The sequence below is a fragment of the Polyodon spathula genome, chromosome 13, assembly GCF_017654505.1.
Source record: "Polyodon spathula isolate WHYD16114869_AA chromosome 13, ASM1765450v1, whole genome shotgun sequence".
Taxonomy (NCBI): Eukaryota; Metazoa; Chordata; class Actinopteri; order Acipenseriformes; family Polyodontidae; genus Polyodon; species Polyodon spathula.
In genome coordinates this window covers 1,761,731-1,783,903 of record NC_054546.1, presented here as the reverse complement: position 1 = coordinate 1,783,903, position 22,173 = coordinate 1,761,731, and positions in this window count along the sequence as shown.

Below are 22,173 nucleotides of genomic sequence, written 5' to 3'. Positions count from 1 at the left end.
TCTCACAACCACTGTGAATAAGATTATACACAAGAAAAGCTGACATACTCTAAATATCATCTTCTCATAACCCACACATACATACATAAAATCTTATGATGCACAATATATGCAAGTACATAACAGAAAAGGGTTAGGGTAGAATTAGGATGATATCATGCAAAAGTACATTTTCATTATGCATAATGACATTGTAATTATGTGTAAGTACACATGTATTTACTAAGCAACTAATATGTAAAGACACAGTAATTAGATACACAATGTAAAGTGTTTCCATAAAATATATATATTGATAAAATATATATTGATAAGGATAATAGATTTGAATCATATATATTTTATATATATATATATAATATATATTATATATATATCATATATATACTTCAGACGAAAACGATCTGCTTCTGCATTTTAATGATCCAGCGAGGGATGCTGTGTAAGTATGGGATTGAACTGGTTCCAAAGCACACGAGGTGATTTGCATTATTAGACGCCAGTGTGTCTGTACAGTATTCCCATCCCAAGTCAAACTGTCTATTATGAAGTAACTCATACAGAGAACTTCTTTTTACTACTTTTTTTTTAAATGGGAGGAGACAAGTTTATTGATGTGTTCCCCAGTGGTTTGAAGTAAAGAGATATCCACAAAACATTCATTAGGTAGTTATTAGAGTCACTTTCACACAGATCAAAACATACTGTATTTTATTTATAGTGAGTTTTGGCAGTTGTAACAATGTATACGTTTATCAACCGTGAACAGTTCACCATCAGAAATTGTGTGATTATGTTTATTAATGACTTAAGCCAGGAGTATCAAATCATGGCCCTTGAGGGCTATTCCACTCCAGGATTGACAGGTAAAATTATATAATTACTAGATGGAGGTTTAATTGGTTCAATTAAACAAATTAAAATAGGGTGGGAACACAGACCAGGAGAGAAAGGGCCAACATTGGACACCTCTGGCTTAAGCTGACATTGACAGCATAGCCCATTTGAGAGAAGACACCCCCCTCCAGAAAGTGTAGCAGTCCACATTTTGTAAAACGTGATTCGAGTTCTGCACAAGCCATGGACAATATAAGCTGGGTCAGTAATAGTGACCTAGTAAACAGCCATGGTATATTGCCAGCAATTACAGATGGCAAATTGAACTGAGGAGCAGCCCCTGGCTCTTACAAGTCCCAATTCAAATAGGAGGTATATTGACTCTAGTATTTAATATAGGAAAGCAGGCTTGCCTGTAACCATCTCAAGTTATCTTGAGTTAGACATTTTCAGGGTTATGGAATCTAACCTTTGGATCAAGGGATCTTTAATGGATTTGTTCAAATGGCTTCAGACAGGCAATTCTTTTGTTTAATCTTTCCTCTGAAAGCAATCTACAGAATTTCTATACACTGGCAGCATAACCCCATCCCTCCAACCACCACCACCAATGCTCAAACCACACTATTTACAAGCAGAGCCCTGCCTGTTACATATTTACACACAGGGCACTGCCCTGCTGCACTCAGGTTCTCCATTTCCTGTCTTTTAATTGCCTTAAAGAGGTGGTACAGTATATGATCGCAAAAAAAGTATTATTTATGATTACTGGCAACGTTAACTGATGAAGATGGAGATGTGGGAATTACTTTTCATGTTTTGCAGTGTGTAAAACATTCTAAACATTTACTCTGAAATCACCTCTTGCAATAATATTGCATAGAAATTGCTGACGCTATCTGCAAGGAATAATTTTTGCACAACAGGTGCATTGTAGTGATATATTTTGGCTTTGCCTAGTATGCATGGTCAAAGAGCTTGCCCCTAGAAATACCTTTAAATCAGCTAACCCACTTCCTGCAGCACACTTTCCCTGCAAGAGTTAATCAAAATCCTCTGGGCCATTCTATGCCAAAAAATAATTGCACAGGGATTTCTCCCAGTCACAGAACGGTGTAGTGTAAAATAGGAACTAACTCACTGTTGAAACAGTCACCAACTTACTGAAAAGAAAATAACTTTTTGCTGGCTGAATTCCAGTGTTAGCTTAGGAGTTGCTTAATAAAGCAATGAAGTAAAAGTACAAGACATCTTTGGAAATAAGTAGAAACGGTTTAATGTATTCATCTTGCTGTCCCTTTGCAAGCAATTATATATATTCTCAGTAGATTCTTGTGGAGGTAAGTTTTTTTTTTTTCAAATGCCATCAGAATTATAAATATTTTGCCTTGGTTAACTTCTACAAAGCAGGACCAGGGACAAAAGGGACTCAGTAAAGAGAAGCCAAATGAATTAAACATCTCAGCTGTGGAAATAGTAACCCTCAGGCTAAGACATCTTATCTTTAATAAAAGCACATAAAACAATGAACTAACCCCAGTAGCACTCAGTGATTTATCAGCTAGTGTCTGCCTAGACTCTACAGCTTTTATGTGAATAGTTTGTTTGAAATACACATATAGGAGTGTTGAGGAGAGGAGACCAGGTTAGTTCTGTACCTGTAAGTAAGGAAATAAAGGATTCCCCAAACTCACATGGTCTCTGCTGTTTAAATTAGTGCTTATCTTCTCTCTTCTTCAAAATCACAATAATGTACTGATCTGCTGTAACAAATAGAATCACAGTTTTGTATAAAGAGCTCCACTCTGTTGCTTGGAATTGGCTTGGTAGATGTTTTATTCTTTATAAAGATCCATGCCTATATGTTATTATCCAGACAAAACAGAAGCTCTCAAGCAGTAATAGTACATAATAGTCCCTGCGTTTGGATTCCTGAAGGCAAGCTTGGAACATCATCTATAATCCTCCATCAGTGCAGTGCTGTGGGCACAGATCTGCATACAATTTGAAGGAAAAACAAGAGGAACATTTAAATGCAGGGCAGTGTCACAGAACCATTATCAGCACAACAAGGGCAGAGCAGGACTCAAGGAGTCCAAACAGTGCCTTCTCTGCTCACTGAACATGGCAATTACTTGTACTTAAAACATCAATATGGCATGGAAGGTAAAGGAAAAAAAAAGCCAACTCTAGAGGAGATGGGAATGGAGTATTTGTTACTTAAAAGGTGGAAAGGCTTTAAATTCAGTGGTAATTGTTTTATTGGAGATGGTAGAAGGATGAAGTTACAATGTAGGTTGTATGTTCATTTTTCCTCCTCTTTTCAACAAGTGGCAATCTCGAGCCTCTGCAGCAGCATTTTAATAGAAATCGCAACCAAACAAATCATTCAAATTGTAAATGGAACTACTGCAGTACAGGCAGTGTGTGCATACCACCCAAAACCAAATCTAGTTTAATCTTGTCTTCTATTCTGTAGTACAATCAATCAATCAATCTTTATTTTATATAGCGCCTTTCATAGTGGACCACCATCACAAAGCACTTTACAAGATGCAGCAACAAGAAAATCCATAATACTTCAAATACACAGAAATGCATAATACATTAAATACAGTGGAAAGTACATAATGCACTATAGTAGCATAATACATGAAATAGTATACAATAATACAGGCAGCGTATGCATACTACCCAGGGGACCAAATCTAGTTTAATCTTGTCTTCCATTCAACATTTGCATTTGTTTTTAAGATGCATCCTTTCCTCCTGCTGACAGGGACAAGCAGCACATTTAAAATACTCCCATAAGATACAGCATAAGTCCCGCTGCGATGAAATATCACTCACAGTCAGGTTCTGTTTTGCAACAGCTGGATAACAGTTATACAGAAACAAGACAACATGCATATTGCAAATGGAAAACAGTAAATTCATAGTCACCTTTGTTTTATATGCTTATATATAAAGAGCCCCTCCCTTTTCAATCTTCAATCAGCTTGCTATTTAAAACCCCCAGTCAGGCATCCTGTCCAGTGAACTATTCAAGCACTTAGTTCTCTTGACTAAAGCTCATTGGTAAGCTGGGTTCTAAGAATGATGATTTTTTTAAAAGAGAAAGCTAAGCACTACAGATAATAAAGCACATGCATAATCACTTTTGTGGTGAGTGTTGTGGATGCAACATTTGGAACTGTACTCTATTTCATTGCATCACATCATGTGGCTGCTGTTCAGACAAGGGTAACAGCTGGACAAGATCTGCATATCCGACCACAATTGCAACTAATGGGTTGTTTTGTTGCCATTTTCTTTTTTTAAAAAGGATAATACAACTTAGCTGCTTCCTGGCAAAAGAATACACCCTGAAAAAAACATTTACTTTCATCCTAGGTCATGTTCACACTGCAGGAAAACCATCACATCACGTTGTGTTCAAAATTTTCCATTATTTGCTGTACCCTTTTGAAACCCTTTTTGCCCATGATTGATTTTTTTTTTCTTACTGTTTATTGTCTTGTTTCAGTAGTGATTTGAGATCAGTTTATTTCTTTTTTTCCACGTCAGTTTAAGAAGCAGCACTGCCGAACAACGATCTAATGATTGTGGTTTAAGTAACCCTTTCTGTACAACCTCAAGTCATATCTAATGTCAATCCAGTCTTCCTTTACTTTTAGAAAGGACAGCCATGAATAGAAAGGTTGTAAAAAGAAAACCAGACCACAAACCAGACCCCTTACTACCAAAACGCTCCTTAATGCCTTGGGTATTATTACTTAAAAAGACACAGAGATAGGTGGTGGAGCACAGTGCGAGAAATAAATATTGAATGGGGGAACGAGTCTACATCAATGTATCAGACCTAAAATGTATTGAGAAGCCCCTGTATTGTATTCAAAACACTAAGGTGGAACATGCAGTTTCTGTTTGGAGAGGTCATTTCAATATATTCTTTGAGGGACTTGAGGCACACTAACAGCTATTTGGCCCCTATGTCATTTAGAGAGTCCTTGAAACATTTTTCATAAAAATGAATGAAGGCTTTGGGTGTCTTTGGAATATCTCATAAAAAGTTCAACCTTATCCATTATTAAGAAGGGTTTGTCCTGTAATTGTCCTTTCTTGACATACCAGATACACAATGAATACCACATTCTGTAGCCAGAATTAAATGATTGTTCTTCAACATATCACCAGTATGGTCTCCTTGAATGTGTAGAGTTATGGTAGCTTCACTAATGCATCCACAACCCCACCAATCAACCTAAAAAAAATAGTAGCACCTGCGTTGTGGCACTGTGAAATATAACTGATGCACCAGTGATGATGAAGATAACTCTCATATCATGGCGGAGATACAATCACTCTTAGACAGCCAGCTATCAGTATGTCACACACAGATCTGATCTGTGCTTCCTGGAACGGGAGTCTTAAAGCTGAGGAGTGATGCCATTTTCTCAATAGCCCAATCCCCTGGTGTGTCCTCCCACTCCAATTCACTCACACATCAGGCATGCATTACCTATTTAGGGGCATTACATGAACTCCAGGGTATCAGATTTTTGTAATTAAAATACTGAATGCAAATCTCATTGCCAAATATCATGTCAATTTCCCAAAGCTTGTAGAAAAATAAATCTAGCTTTATATTCTGTTTTCAGCCAGTGCTGTTTTGTTTAAAATATGACAATGTTATTGATAATGCTGTACTTTGCCCCTAGTCAATGTATTTTGCAGAAATTCTAAGCTATTTTGGCTCGACATGTACAGAGTACACACTCCAAAATGCAGAATGCCTGGGTGTGATCATCCCTAGCTGTAGTTTAAATCTCTTTTGTTTCCAGTTTTTTTTGTACCAGTAATTTGCTTCCATTGACAGATAGAAGCAAAGACCCCCATTGCATTTGTTTGTGTTCCACAGTATCATAGCTACCCAGAGCTGCACAAATCTGCCTTGCGGCAGTATCCTCTCTGCCAGATGTTTAATTCAATTTGGATCAAACTGAACCTGAAATGAGGTTTGCAAGACTGAGAGTCAGTTAATGAACATGGGCAGGAAATGTAAGATGCCTGCTGTTTACAGCTGTATGTGCATGGCCGAGTGCATGCTCTTTAACCCAATGTCTTTTTTCTCTGGTAATTCGATTTCTGTCATAAAATAAACCCTTTCTAAAAATAGCCCACACAGGGATTTCCTTGGGTATGAATCAGTTATAACACTATGTAACACAATTTTTGTTCCTGGGTAGTAAGTGTTATTTCCTAATTGCTTATGCCTCAAAAGTATAGAAAATGGCTATTATTCCCCACAAACTTTGCTTTTGTGATCAGGACAGTGATATTTCAAAATATCACTATTTCCAATGGGAAAACGGGCAAATGTGTGTCTTTTCGTTCACATAAAGTCAGAAAAAAACAACATATGAATCCAAATTAACATGTATTTATACTAAAGTAATACAAAGATGACTACAAAAGATTTAGAAGTGAGTAGTTTTTCGAGATTTACGATTATACAGTAAATAAAATATAATCGTAAATCTCGAAAAACTACAATTATAAGCAAGCAATTAGGAAATAATACTTACTACCCAGGGACAAAAAAAAAAAAAAAATAGTTACATGGTGTAATAGTCTCCTACGTGTGTTTTCGGGTTGTTGGTTTAGATTTTATATAGGATAGTGTGTAGTGTGTTCACATTCTGCTTTGATGACACTCCCAGCTACACTTCTTTAGTGCTTACAGAATTGTGAAGCACTGGAAGTCTATGCTGAAGATGATCTGCAGTTCACCCTCTTGGTTTCAGCTGTGGTTTACTAAACAGCTCTGAGATGTAACAGAAGGGAAGCATGAAGCTTCAAGAAGAGACTATGACCATGCAGAGGCATGTATAACACAGGTACAGTAAAAACAGCAATATCATGTACATATTCTATCCAAAAAGTTAACATAATGTTTAAATAATTTTGCATAATATATGTAAGTGCACAATTGAATCAGAAAAGGATTCAGGTTAGGATTGTGTCGTGCACAAAGATGTACACATTAAAGTGTAAGTAGAGGGTTTCTGAAAAGTACAGCGTTATACGTCCCCATGTGTTGCTACAACTGTTTAAATGAAGTACCTGTGATTTTTATTTTCATTGTTAACATCCTGACAGCTTTTTACACTTAGAACTTATAACACATGGTTTGCACACACAGCAGACGAAGCTAGCACTGTATTCTTGCAGATCATCCTCAGACCCTAACAGAATTCTGAAAGTTTAGGATCAGATTTTGGAAAAGGGGAAATTACTTACATTTTTTCTATTGGTAATTATGTTTGCTAAGCATTTAAGTTTGCTTTACACATGTGACGTGTATCTAAGAGGCAGATAAAACACTGCCTTGAGGTAAACCAGTTCTTTGATGGATGAGTTTAATGACAATCTGGCTGCTCAGTGTGTACCTGTAAAAGCCCTTCTCATGCTCACTAGGGGGGGCTTTGTACATGCTGGAGGTTGCATGCAATGAATGTGTCCTGCTAACCATGAAAAATAACTCTGCTGCTCAGCTTCAACAGAAGCCAGGGGATCTTGAAAGTCCACAAAGCAGAAGGGACCTTGGTGTTTCATCTTATCTGAAGGCAAATCCTCTAACAGAACACAAACTATTTCACACATAGCTGATAGCAGAATGGTGATAAAGCAGGCCCAGGCTGTGTCCTAACAAAGATGCACAACTCATTTGGTATAAGACAAAAGAGCATTGCAGGCACCGTTGTAAATGATCACTTGATGTAATTACAACATTATAGCTCATTTCCTGGCATGCCTGATGTAAATGTGCTAAATGAAAGCTTTTCAAAACACACTTTAATGCATTAAACTAAACTTCTGATTCAATTGACAAATAACTGGACTCTTAAAGCTAATGATTTGCAGCATACACAATTATGAGTGGAAAATGTTGAAAGGACTCTAGCATGACGGTCTTATTGTCAGACATCTGTAAAATATGGGTAAAAATGCATTGAGTGGCCCCTGACTTAGCAGGGGACTAGAGTTCAAACCACAGAAACTATTGAGTAATTTAGCAGTTTTCTACATAATAGGAAACTCCATGAAGACTTATGCTTAGGCTCTATTTCTCAGTAACAAATCGTTGCTCAGTTTTCGAGAAGCACAGTGACTAAATAAAACAAAAAGATTCTAGCTCCCATTCCCACATTCCCAAAGTGTTTACACAGCAGAATCAGGTATGTAAACACCAGACCAGGAAGAGGAAACAGGTAGATCAATAGAGGGGAAGCAAGCTGGAGAACAGAAATAGAACGCATGAATACCCTGGGTGTTATTCTATGTATGCCTGTTATTGTTATCTTAGTATTTTGTGTATACTGTAGCATGTTAACTATCCCTGCTAAGCTGCAATGGTATTTCATTGCATTGCTGACTTGTGTCTTGCACTCCTTTCTTAAAGGAGCCTATACATTGAAATAAAACCGTCACTCACAAGAGTATGGAGAGGATATTCATTGGTCTCCTGTTCCCACTGGCAAAGCAGTCCAATATCATTAAATTAGGCTTACTACCCCCACCCACTCTGTACAAGAACAGCACAAGATGTTATTGAAAATGACTGCAAGATGTGCCCATTCACGCTTTGCAAATTCTACAGAAGATCAATCTTTAATTTGGTTCTAACATGAAGCACATTGCTCACATTTTTACTACGCTTTATTGATTGATTTTCTGCTCCAGTAACCAAAGATTATTGCTCTTGATGTATATGCCACTATAACCATGCTCCAACAAGACATTTAATCTTCACAAATTGTAGTGTGTATACAGTATGTAAATACTGTATTTGGCATGTCATTGGAATGTTCAGCCAGCTGGTTCCTATTCCATTTTATGATTGTGAAAACGTTTCTCACAACTTCCTCTCTCTCTCTTTTTTTATTTTTAATCTGTGTACATAAGAACATAAGAACATAAGAAAGTTTACAAACGAGAGGAGGCCATTCGGCCCATCTTGCTTGTTTGGTTGTTAGTAGCTTATTGATCCCAAAATCTCATCAAGCAGCTTCTTGAAGGATCCCAGGGTGTCAGCTTCAACAACATTACTGGGGAGTTGATTCCAGACCCTCACAATTCTCTGTGTAAAAAAGTGTCTCCTATTTTCTGTTCTGAATGCCCCTTTTTCTAAACTCCATTTGTGACCCCTGGTCCTTGTTTCTTTTTTCAGGCTGAAAAAGTCCCTTGGGTCGACACTGTCAATACCTTTTAGAATTTTGAATGCTTGAATTAGGTCGCCACGTAGTCTTCTTTGTTCAAGACTGAACAGATTCAATTCTTTTAGCCTGTCTGCATATGACATGCCTTTTAAGCCCGGAATAATTCTGGTCGCTCTTCTTTGCACTCTTTCTAGAGCAGCAATATCTTTTTTATAGCGAGGTGACCAGAACTGAACACAATATTCAAGATGAGGTCTTACTAGTGCATTGTACAGTTTTAACATTACTTCCCTTGATTTAAATTCAACACTTTTCACAATGTATCCGAGCATCTTGCTAGCCTTTTTTATAGCTTCCCCACATTGTCTAGATGAAGACATTTCTGAGTCAACAAAAACTCCTAGGTCTTTTTCATAGATTCCTTCTCCAATTTCAATATCTCCCATATGATATTTATAATGTACATTTTTATTTCCTGCGTGCAGTACCTTACACTTTTCTCTATTAAATGTCATTTGCCATGTGTCTGCCCAGTTCTGAATCTTGTCTAGATCATTTTGAATGACCTTTGCTGCTGCAACAGTGTTTGCCACTCCTCCTACTTTTGTGTCGTCTGCAAATTTAACAAGTTTGCTTACTATACCAGAATCTAAATCATTAATGTAGATTAGGAATAGCAGAGGACCTAATACTGATCCCTGTGGTACACCGCTGGTTACCACACTCCATTCTGAGGTTTTTCCTCTAATCAGTACTTTCTGTTTTCTACATGTTAACCACTCCCTAATCCATGTACATGTGTTTCCTTGAATCCCAACTGCGTTCGGTTTGAGAATTAATCTTTTGTGCGGGACTTTGTCAAAATTTATATTTAGCCTCACATTCAAACATGGAAGAAAAGAAAACACTTCCAAAAGGTTTGCTACTATGCAAATGTTTTATATTCATGTACTGCATTGGTTTATTTTTTACTTTAGATTCATCTTTGGCACAGGACTACGTTTGCTGACATTTGGGAGGTGCTACAGTATAATAATGACGAAAAGTATTTTTCTAGAATCAAGAGTATCCTTCCTTGAACTTTCCTATTATTAGGAAATGCTTACTATCTAAAGTATTTAGAGAGAGATGCTGCACTCTTTGGACAGCAGTTAACTGAATCAATGAACTGCCCATACTCTGTGTGTCATCTAAAATGATAATATTTACTCAGCTTTGATAACAGTTGACAGATGCACCCAGATGGCATGAAAATTCACAACCTGCAAGATACCAGTCCTTTGTTTGCCACTGATGTCCTTTGTCGGTCAGCTGGACCCCATGGACTGCAAAAAAAAAAAAAAAGATGATAAAGAAAATGAGTAAGAGAAAAATAAGTAAGTGCTCAATTACTTCATTGAACATTTTCGGTAACACTTTCCATTGTGGCTCTAATTCTCTATTGTTTTTGACTTGATGACTCAAACAGGCAGCATTTGTATTTTATAGCCTTTTTTATTTATTTTTTCAATTGCACAGTTTTATTATAATACTGTAGTTCTTCTAATGTGCAAATTAAAAAAAAGTACAAATAAATGCAGTGTATAATCAAACTGTGATCAAATAGATTTAATCAGAACACTGAAATGTTAAAAGGAAAAGACTATGAGAGTTTATTTAAAACTGAACCAAACTGAGACCATGTTTAAGTGAAAGCATACTCATAATCAGGAGTCCCTTTTTCAAGTTAAACTGTGTTTGAGTTTTTGGAATATAACTGTGAAAATGTCTTTATTTATATAGTAAGGGTATATACAGTATATGTATGTAATATTAACTCTATTAACGCTGTGTTTTAAATGCAGTTCAATAGCCATGAAACTGTTCTTTTCAGTTGTTGGCTTTTTAAAGTCAAGAAAGTTGTATTAATCCATCCAAAAAAAAAAAAAAAACTATATATTAATGAACAGGACTCATCATCACATATCTCTTACAAGGGTTGTTCCAAAAGAATCTTCAAACACAAAACATAAAACCATATACAGTTCATATCAGGTTATATTTATATGGGTTTGTATGAAAGAAAATACATGACAGCTGATTTCTGTAACAGACTGTTATAGCTATTTTTGTTTAAAAGAAATATGGATTGTTTTGAAGATCTAGAAAGATCCTTAAGTGAGGTCATTTTACCAGACAGAGTACTTTTGGGACCCCATTAATTTTCAACAACTAAAATATGCCCCTAATACTGTTCCGGTTTAAACTGTCTTGTTTGAATGAATCACTCAAGTCCTTGCAATGCATGTATTTTTTTTGTAAAAGTACACTGAAGTGCCACAACAAAATACATCTTGATGTAGTATTTCTAGCAGTGCTATGCATTTGCACTAACAAAAGGTTCTCTAGTATGTCATAAACTAATATTAGCTAAGAACATAATTAGCTCATTGACTGTGAGATGGTAATGGCAATACAATGTGGATGTCACAAACACGTGTTCTTGCTTTTACAGCACTGTATGTATCTAGAGTTGCAAGCTTTACCCTGACTAGCCCTGACACCCACACCTTACTTACCACACAGGGTAATTTCTGCTCAATCTGTTGTTTGCATACTGTACAGGACAAGCATTTAAGAATGTGTCTTTGTTAAAAGTCTGTCAAGTACAGTCCTGTGGTTAGTTGTTGCCTCACCACCGCTTTCACTCCATCTAAAGAGTAAACACAAACCTGGACATGGACTGAATTAAAATTATGGCTTAGTCATTATAAAGAACAAATGAAATGAGGAATGGAACCTCTTACTTCCACATGAGGATGTTGTTTTTAATAGTTTCCTTACAAGTGTTTTTTTTTTTCCATTTATTTTTAGTTCTGTAGTTTTTAGTATGCAAAACATTGTTGCTGCAAAATAATGTTTTATTTAGAAGCACATGCAACAAATTGACAATCACATTTTTAAGTCACTATGGAATTAAAGCAGTACTATTGCAGGAATAGTATTCCCACATTTTTTTTTTTTTTTAATGATGGATGACAGTTCCATATGACCTAAAAGATTCAAATCCCTGCAATACATAATGTATAAATATTAAAAACGCTTTCAGACTTTATTGTTCTAACCTCAGGGAAATACAGGTTGTAAATTAATTTTGATGTATTCATTTATTCAAGAGCACAATTTTGTCACTTTCATTAAACTGTAATTTGGTCTTTTTTTTTTTTTTTTTTTTTTTCCTTAAAAACTTAGATTAGCAGGCCACAGACTTAAAACTAACATTGCAAAATTATACCACCCACTTGATATATCGCTGGTGTCGGGGTCCAAATCTGCTATAAGAACATAAGAACATAAGAAAGTTTACAAACTAGAGGAGGCCATTCAGCTCATCTTGCTCATTTGGTTGTTAGTAGTTTATTGATCCCAGATTCTCATCAAGCAGCTTCTTGAAGGATCCCAGGGTGTCAGCTTCAACAACATTACATGGGAGTTGGTTCTAGAGGGTCTCAATATAGCGAGAAACCCATAGAAAAACAAACAGGCTAATAAAAAATACTGTACAAGTACTCCCTCATTTTATAGTGGGTGTCAGGGTACAATGACATGAACAGCAAGTGTGCAGTAAAATCAAAAGCATCTGTAGATTGAGGCTGTCACCGTTAGCAGATAGTCAGTCATTTCCAGTGTGCCAAGTGATGTGTTAAGACTCCTAACAAGCTTAATGACCCTGGTCTTGATTCTCCCAGATTGGCATTGCTTAGGTGTGCTTTCTTTCTTCTATCTGTTCAAAAGTTCCAGCAGAAATTCAGCTCCTCTGAGGAGATTGTGTGCAGTTTCTTTGAAATCCTCATCCGTCGTTCTCCTCTTCCCCTTCTGGATTTGTTTTATTCAGTTGTGATAATACCTGAAATCTGTTCCTAAGCTCTGTCTTGAATGAGCTTTTCACAAGGTCTATCTTTAAGAGACTTCAGTTCCACTGCCTTTTATTGTAGTTCTCTGTGAATAGTCACTTAAGTTCAGTTTCATTTTGTACAGTACAAGTAGGTGGTCACTGCCAGAGTCTGCATCTCGCCTGGCAGCTACATTTACATAAAAGAGCTTCTTCTTTCTTGGTTGACGAGACAGTGATCGTTTTAAATGCAGTGTCCAGAGGGGGAGTTCCAGGTAAATGTATGTATATCTTAATGCTGAAACAACATGCCTGCAACCAATAGGTTGGTGAGAAGGCAGAAACCAAGAAGAAGTTCTCCCTTTTGATCCACTCTTCCGCATCTGTGTTTGCTCATGCACCTCTCATATTTTGCATCATTATTGCCATCATCAGTGTGGAAGTCTCCTGTGATAAAGGTGAGATCACCCTTTGGGCATTCCACTGGTACTACATGCACTCTTTAATCCAGGCTGCAGCCTGACATTAAGAGAAGGCTATAGATGTTGCCTATTTTCTTTTTTTCTTGCATTTTGCATTTGTACATGGAGACTAATTGAGTCACTCCCTCCATTTAAGAGATATGGAGAGATTGCTTTCTGCCAACTTCATAGCAAAGAGCAAAAAAATTAAATTGAAAAGTACATTTATTTACTGATTGTGTCAATGTTAAAAGCTAGAGGAGCAATGCTAAGTTAAGGCATCAGGGGAAATTGGAAGCACTGTGAATCTTCTATTATTTTACAGATCCCCATGCTCATTAACTTGCATAGTCAATATCTTGCACATCAATAATATAAAAACAACAAAACACTTTGAATTATAATTTTACACAAGAATTTAAGTTTGAGGGGCTTTGGGGTCTCATGTTGTCGTGTTCCTCTGACTTTTTATATTGCCACTTTTCAAAAGGTAATACTTGAGCTGTTTAGCCTATAAGTATGTTATAATGTTGGGCAATGGGGCCAGGCTGTTGTGTACCTTCTAAAACTGAATGCATTTACTATGTAACTACCATGTAAATACATTGTAATTAAAGACACTTAATGTAAAGTGTTTAAAATATTTAAAACCATGCTATTTGTTTTTCAGTACTATTTCAGTAGTGTAAAAATGTCTGCATGTTGTTAAGATGAACAATATTGAATCTGAGCAGCTCAATCTATTGGTTAATAACAGTCATGTTGCATTTTCAAGGCAATCTATTTTTACCCTACCAATACTGGAGTATCTCCATTGGAAATAGATTTTCTGTCCCAATTTCAAGATGAAGCCCCTTTTCCATTTCCTAATGTCTACAAAACCCATTTTAATACTTGATGACACCTGCCCAGCTTTTGAATTTGTTTAAATTGCTGTTCTTTTAGTCAATCATTACAAAAGCACTGAAGATAATTACAGCTGAATTGCTGATGAAATGTTGTAGTAGAATGAAATCTGGGCTTTGCAGATGTTATTACATTTCATTGTCTAATTTAATGCCAGTCTTTCACTCACTCAAAAACTGACTGCAAGTGGAATAAACTGAATAGCAAACTGAATTTTACTGCTCTCTAAGCATAAAGCACTCTTGAAACATGTGATTTAAAAACAACCTGAGTGATGAGTAAACCACTATTATTTAAAGATATTAATGTGTGCTAGCTGCTTCTAAATCCTTCCAACGATTAGATACAAAATGAGATGGTCCAGTGGATATTACTTGCCATATAGAAATAGAGGCTGTGTGGACCAATAGCTAAAGAAAAGGGCTTGTAACCAGGAGGTCCCTGGTTGAAATAGTGGCTCACTCACTGACTCACTGAGTCACCCTGAGCAAGTCACTTAACCTCCTTGTGCTCCGTATTTTGAGTGAGAAGTTGTTGTAAGTGACTCTGCAGCTGATGTACAGTTCACACACTCTAGTCTCTGTATGTCGCCTTGGATAAAGGTGTCTGCTAAATAATCAAATAATAATTAATAGAGGCAGTTTGTCAATTCACAGGGGGCAATATCCATAATGCCTGGAAATGAAATGTCAGCTTTTATACAGTAACATGCATTCCTTTAAGATAATCCTCTGAGCACCTTGGTTATTTCCCTCAGTATGGGTCATATTTGATTGCATCACAACATAGCAGCAATCCAGGTCTATACAGCATTCCTCCGGGTCATTCTGACATTTATGCAATTACATTTGTGTTCTATGCAATTAAATATATCTTTGAGTTTATTATAATGAGAGTTTACATTATATTTATTTAACATAAAAGAATAAAAGCTAAGGAGTGGTTGAACAAGAGGAGAATTAATGTTCTTGAGTGGCCTGAGCTGAATCCAATCAAAAATTTATGGCAAGACTTTTGTAGTCCATCAACGATCCCCAACAAACTTATCAGAACTGGAGCAATTTTTCCAGTGAATAATGGGCAAAAATGTCACCATCCTACTGTGCAAAGCTAGTAGAGACCTATCCAAAAAGACTCATTGCAGTAATTGCTGCAAAAGGTGCTTCTACCAAATACTGACTTAATGGGCTGAATACTTATGCAACCAGTACATTTCATTTTGTACATTTTCTTTGCAAGTTTTACTGACATTTAACCTCCTCATCATATAACAGTGTTCAATTTAACCACTACAACTTTGACTAAAAAAAGCTTGTTTGAGAAACTGTGCACATGTTATTTGTAATTTGTAGAGGGTGAATACTTCTGCAAACCACTATATATATATATATATATATATATATATATATATATATATATATATATATATATATATATATATATATATATATATATATTCAATTCAAGGCTGTTTTCAATTTGTTTGAAATTGCACCAGGTCAATATGACCTAAAACATAACAGACATACTTAAATTCTGAACATAGTAGGAGTGTTAATTTGCATTACTGGGGATAAACCTGGTCTTATATATTTATGTACCACTTGTTATTAATTCATATTGTACTTACTAAGAAAAGCAATCCTTTGCATTAAAAATAAATAAATAAATAAAAATCCCAATAGAGAACCGGTATGCTGTTACTCATATTGAAATATAACCCCAGATTAACAAGAACATGAAATCACACTATTAACTTTTGGTCAATACATTAAATAATAGTTGCATTTTGTGATCTTGCTCCCAGCTCTCTTGTAAGTTTCAAGGAAGATCGACTTCTATTTTAAACAAATCTTTTTTTTTTTCCTACATATGACTGGAGCCCCTCTTTAAATGCAATGTTTAATGCAACAGGGAAAATAATCTGATTCAGACGAGAGATGTTATTGCTGATCAATTCTGCTTGCTGTATCGTTTCCATTCGCTTTTATATTCCTTCAGGGCATTTACTTCATCCACTGTCTGATTACCACTTTACCTTGGTATTGGCTACAATATTCTCCTTTGCTGTTTGGATAACACATCCGAGCCTCAGCTCAGCTTTCTTTTCTTTTTTTTATAGCAGTCAATCCTAAACTTCTCATTTTTTAATTTAAAAACATTATTTTGACAAATGCTTTTAAAGCCTTGTCCGGGCTCTTCCCCAATGTCAAAATGAATTTGCATCACACCCTTTGCCTCCTATATGCATTTCTCAGCTCCTTGGCTTTTCCTTTGCCTTCAGCACTGGTGTTCTCAAGCTTCACCAGTGTGAGGGTAGCCACTCTGCTGGCTGGCCAGGAATAAGAAGAGTAAGTGTGTGCGGGTCAAAGATCACAATGCGTGGAGTCTTCATGACGTTGTTTTTTTTTTTTTTGTTTAATGGGAATTGAAATACAGGGCCCCTAATCACAAGCTTTAACTTGTGAGTTATTTAAGAATGTTTTGACGGTTTAAAAAACAAAACAAAACAAAAGTTTTCTTTACAAAACATTCTTTAATTCTTCAAAACATACTTTGTATAAATAAGTTAAAGCTTTGTCTCCCTGTGACAGGGTAGGGTCACGGCCAAACTGTTACCGGCAGGAAGAGAGACTTGAAGAGAGAGGAAAGAAGGCTGCAGTGAAGCGCTATCACACACACGTTTAATCAACAAAGACAGTACAATTAACAAAACGCATTAACAAACAAAAAGGCACAAGGGCCCAAACAAAAAGGTCATACAAAAACTCACAATCATAAACAGGACTAACAGGTTAATACACTATACATTTAGGTCAAAATGGACATATTGGCTACTTGAGCTGAGCAGAGCCTCCATAGACCAACAATGGGCAAAAGAGTAGCCCTGAATGAAATACTAAATTATTAACAAAACAAATGCAGCACGCACACCCACAAAAAAATACAAAAATTCTCAACTTCCACATGGATGACTCATTTGTGTTATGAGGTGCAAACAGAAGGACACATGTCAATTACCAAGTTATAAGATGCTAGAATGACTTAGTATAAGGGAAAGCTGCATTGCACCGTGTTAAATATAAACGAAGCTACATGGGACCAGTATGCCATGTTAAACATAAATAATGACCCTTAACTGTTTGAAGCACAGGGGCAGTACTGCTTCTTTAATGGGTTGTTTTGCTTAGAAACTCAAAGTATTCTATTGTAATAGTAAAAATAAAAAAGGTCTTAGGGACCTACCAAAAATAAAATTAATTGCCCTTAGCAATACTGAAGTTTTGGCTCCTGGTCAATCTACATCTGGTATTCATCAGGGTGTGGGATTTCCACATCACTGGGAAGATACAGCAGATGTGTTTCAGGCTCAAATAAAAGACCTAGACCAAACATGAATTACTGCAAGAGTCACTACTTTTTTTCTCCCCTCGTAAATTCTTTTTATTCCAGCCCAACGGTCTTGTTTTGACATTGAAAAATGTTGTATTGTGGTGAGAGTGATACACAAATGCTATTTATTGCATTCCACTTCTACTGCAGACATTAATCCTTGCTTGGAAAGCATTTATCTCAATGTACAGTATATATTGTTCTCAGTGCCTACTACTAAAGATCCACAGCTGTTGGAAACCCAGGAGCATTTGATTAAAAGAGTTTTATTGCACATTGAAGTGACTGGGTTTCTCACAGGAAAAGTCAAAATCAAGGACCTGATTCAACTTTAACTGTAGTTTCCCAGATGACTCAACCATAAGTGTAATTTACATAGGGGACACAGGGACCTCACATTGCAGGAGTACTATACATTTATTTGTATAATCAATAGTCAGTACAGTGGTTTCCACTAGGACCAAGTGGAAATGCCAATCAACTGAAGCAGCTTTGGCAAGTATGGATGTTATCAAGGAGAGAGGAACTTTTTCTAGCAGGGTTTTTTTTTCATTGTGAAATTTCTCAATTGCGATACCATTTCCAATGTATATGGTCTCAATATTATACAGATATTTTCTATCATAGAAATGTCCCCTCCTGTCCTCCGAAAAAATAGTTTTTTAAGACTTCAAAAGTACCAATCTGACTGAAATGAATGCTTATTTAAAATTGTATTACTATATGCTTTTTGGCTTCATCCAACAGGTGAGGGCACCTATCCTGCTTCCCTGCTCATGGTTTCCCTACAGTCAGCCTCTCCACTTATCTGTAGCTAATTTGTGTGCAGGGGTACCTCAAAAGGCAAGGTCAAAGGGCAAAGAATGTAGTGTACAATACTGTAAGTATATGGGAGTAGTGTTGTCTATTCTGTTTTAATACGTAATTTATCGCATGAGTTTCCTGTCCAAATTACAGTTCAATGCAACATAGAGTTATCACACTATGATCCAAATCATGGAATTCACAGCAAAATGTACAAGGTACGTATCCCAAAAGAACAAACAAGCACTTGTTTTTACTGATGTTAATTAGGTTGTAAAGCATGTTCCTGTCTCTGCTGTGTTCAAGTGGAAATTAGTTAATTCTATAAAGACTGGCCTTTAATCTGTGAATCTATGAATCAAGGTCAATTTGAATGTTGCCCAGTTCAATAGCACAGCAACTTTAAAATAAACTAATTAGAATTTAATTACAGTCTCTCTGAAGTTCAATTCTGACAGGATCTTAATTTAAAAATCAATCCCAATCAAACTGTTCCCAAGATGCGTCTCAGGGCATTGGTAGAGTATGCCTCAGATTAGATGGAGAGCATTACCTTTAATTACCCCACATAACCCTTTTGTCTGGTCTGTAAAAACACATTACAAAAAAGGATTTACAACCATTACTTTCACATTTGCCACAGCCATTTTTCCTATTAATGATATTGCAGAAAGAAATGCTGCCAGTCTTTGAAACAAAATCAGTTAGAATGTGTTTAGGCCTATTTAAAGTATGGGTTGTATATGACTAATTGAAGCTGATGAAATGTGATGCATATATAAGTAAAAGGAAACTCATTCCTTTTATTATCTTATTCCTGTTGAAACTAGATGGAATAAAGTTATGAAAAAGTTAATGTTGTAGATCGCCTTTTTATCCTTTGAATGCTCTTCAAATAACAAAGTTTGTTCAGGAGAAATTAACATCTGCTCCAACTTCGACAAGCTTTGTCAGACATGTATACTGTGTAGCAGTGGTACTCAACTCTCGCCATTGAAATCTATTCCAGTCCTGGTCTTTACTCCAACCAGTCCTAAATTAGTTATTAGACTCTAGCAGCTTCAATTAACTAGATTAGAACCTGTTCGGAGTAAAAACCTGGACTGGATTAGATCTCGAGTGCCAGAGTTGAGTACCACTGCTGTATGGGAACCATAGCAACCTGCTCCATATGCTGCCTTAGATGATGACTTTTATCCACCAGAGCGTGAATGCGGTATGAAAGAGTCAACAAGTTCATATCTAAAATTGATTTTTCTTTGAGATGCAAATGCTTGAAAAGAAAAAAAAAAGATGCTCGTCAAGACTATATCGATGTTAAAAACCAAGCTAGCGGGCATTTTGAAATCAAGAAACTAAACTTTAAAAAGGAAAATATAAGGTTGTTTAGATAATATTGATGCTATTTACTTGGGGCAGGTTGCATTTGTTGATGTTGTATCAACTGAAAAGAAAGAGAGCCCTGACCAGTTGTTTAGTGAAACAGCATTTCTTTTATGGTTCTTCTATGAAAGCATTGAGGAGAAGAAATATAAGAAGACACTGTTCTGCAATGAAGGGTATAGTTTGCTATCCATCTACTCTGAATGACTCAATTTGCCATTACAGAACACATGTTTAGCAAGGGGCATTTGATTTAAAACTCTGAGAGGCGTTTCTATGTGGGTGACATTCAGTAGATCACAGTATTTAATGTTCTGTCCATCCCAGAGGGAGAACAGTAAGTGTCCATCTCTGCTATACTTCAGTGTGCTATAAATCAACATAATATAGAAGGTGAAAATGTAATCTGTGCATTCTTCATTTCAGAAAACCTTAGTGAATTGTACAATCTATTAGCCTCAAAAGAGGACTCGTTGACACTTATTATAATAAGGCTTTTTCTTTAATTTTTTTTATTTTATTGTATTTTATTTTATTTTATTTTATTTTATCAATCATATACTAGTTTATGTTCAACCCAGAAATACATTGGAAACAATATCTCTTTCTACAAAACACATGATTTTATCCAGAACCGGACAGCTGCCTTCTCTTTCAAATTCTAAATAAATTTGTCGTATTAACAAAATGAATCGATACATCTTTTGTTTTATAAAACAACAACTAGGTAACATTTTTGTTTGTTGAAGAATTGATTGCATTTACACCACAGTGGATAACACATACACACATTATTCTCAATGCATTCAGCAGAGTGAAAGGTATAGCAGGTACATTACAGACTCATTTTTGCAGTCACAGAGCGCTGCAGCTGAAACCTGACGTTTTAAAACATGCTAGCCTAGCTAATGCCAAGCAGCATCGGCATTGAGAATCTTTGTGTTTGTCCCTCAGTAGTCTCTTTATTCCCTGCTGTGTCAGCACAGCAAACATTATCTCTTCTTAGTCTCCTTGCGTTTAGGTCAGACCTGCAGGGGGGTATACCCTTGACCAAGGCTTGTTTACTCAGCCTCCATCTCCCCTCTATGTGGTATGAGAAGATGTACTGAAACTAAAAGAAATACCACAAAACAATTATAATGAAAAGGTTTTTTGATAAGTCTTTTGTGAGTTTTGACCCGTGACTTTATTTTATTATTTGCCATACTAAGAATTGTAGAGCGATACAAACTGCTGTTGTTTCCAGGGTACAACTCTGTTGAGATGTTTTATTTTAAAGTGCTGACTAATGTCTGAGACAACAATAACTAAAATGGGAGTCATATCCTGAGCATAACAACAGCTAGGCGTGTGGCTGCATTCTAGACCTTACAAGAGAAGCAGTAGGAACCTATCCTGCTAGGAATTATTTCATTTGCTGTTAGTAACCAAGGGAACAGTCACCATGGATGTGAGCAGAAAGAAATAAAACACAGATTTTGGAATTCTCTGCTTTTGTCAATGTGAAACAATCCTTGTTTTATCAAGTTGTCCCTAAAAATCAATACAATAATTTTCAAAGCCACTACTGACTTTGACATTTTTATATTTGATGATGTGTTTATTGTATTCTATGACTAATGTTGCTTCATTTTTTTTATATAAGTGTTGTAAAGGAATAATCTAAAACTGATTACACAATATTGCCTTTTTTCCCCCCTGGATCCCACTGGTCATTATCTAAGATATGACTGCTTGTAATTCTGAGCCTTGCCTTTTGTTTGCAGGGTTATCAATTCCATTTTTGAGGTTTGTTTTGTATCTGTAATATAACAGAGTTCTGCTAAGGTCATGAAACTGGTTAGCATTTGCTGTGTGTGAACATTGGCAAAATTGTATTTATTGTATATATAGATCACATATGAACATATTTCAGTTTTTTAACACTTGTTAATTTTTGCAAAAGTTATTAATTGCATCCTCCTGTACATTGCCCTAAAACATGTTCCATTTCCAAATTATGTATATGTAATATTTTGGAAATAATTCATCTTTAAATAAGAAATCTAAAATAAACATTGATTTTAGAACTCCAACACAGAATATTTAAAAAAAGATCTGAGACCAACTACTGTGCACAAAAAAAGAACAATGAAACATTTTTGGGATGGGTGTGAGACTCTTATTGCACTGGAGTGTGGAGGACTGACTGGTTAATAAAAGGGTCTGAATGCTTTGAGTCCCCCTTTGCCATATCTTCCTTGTTAAAAAGATGATCAAATAATCTATGCATTTCAATACAGAATTACATGTAAGT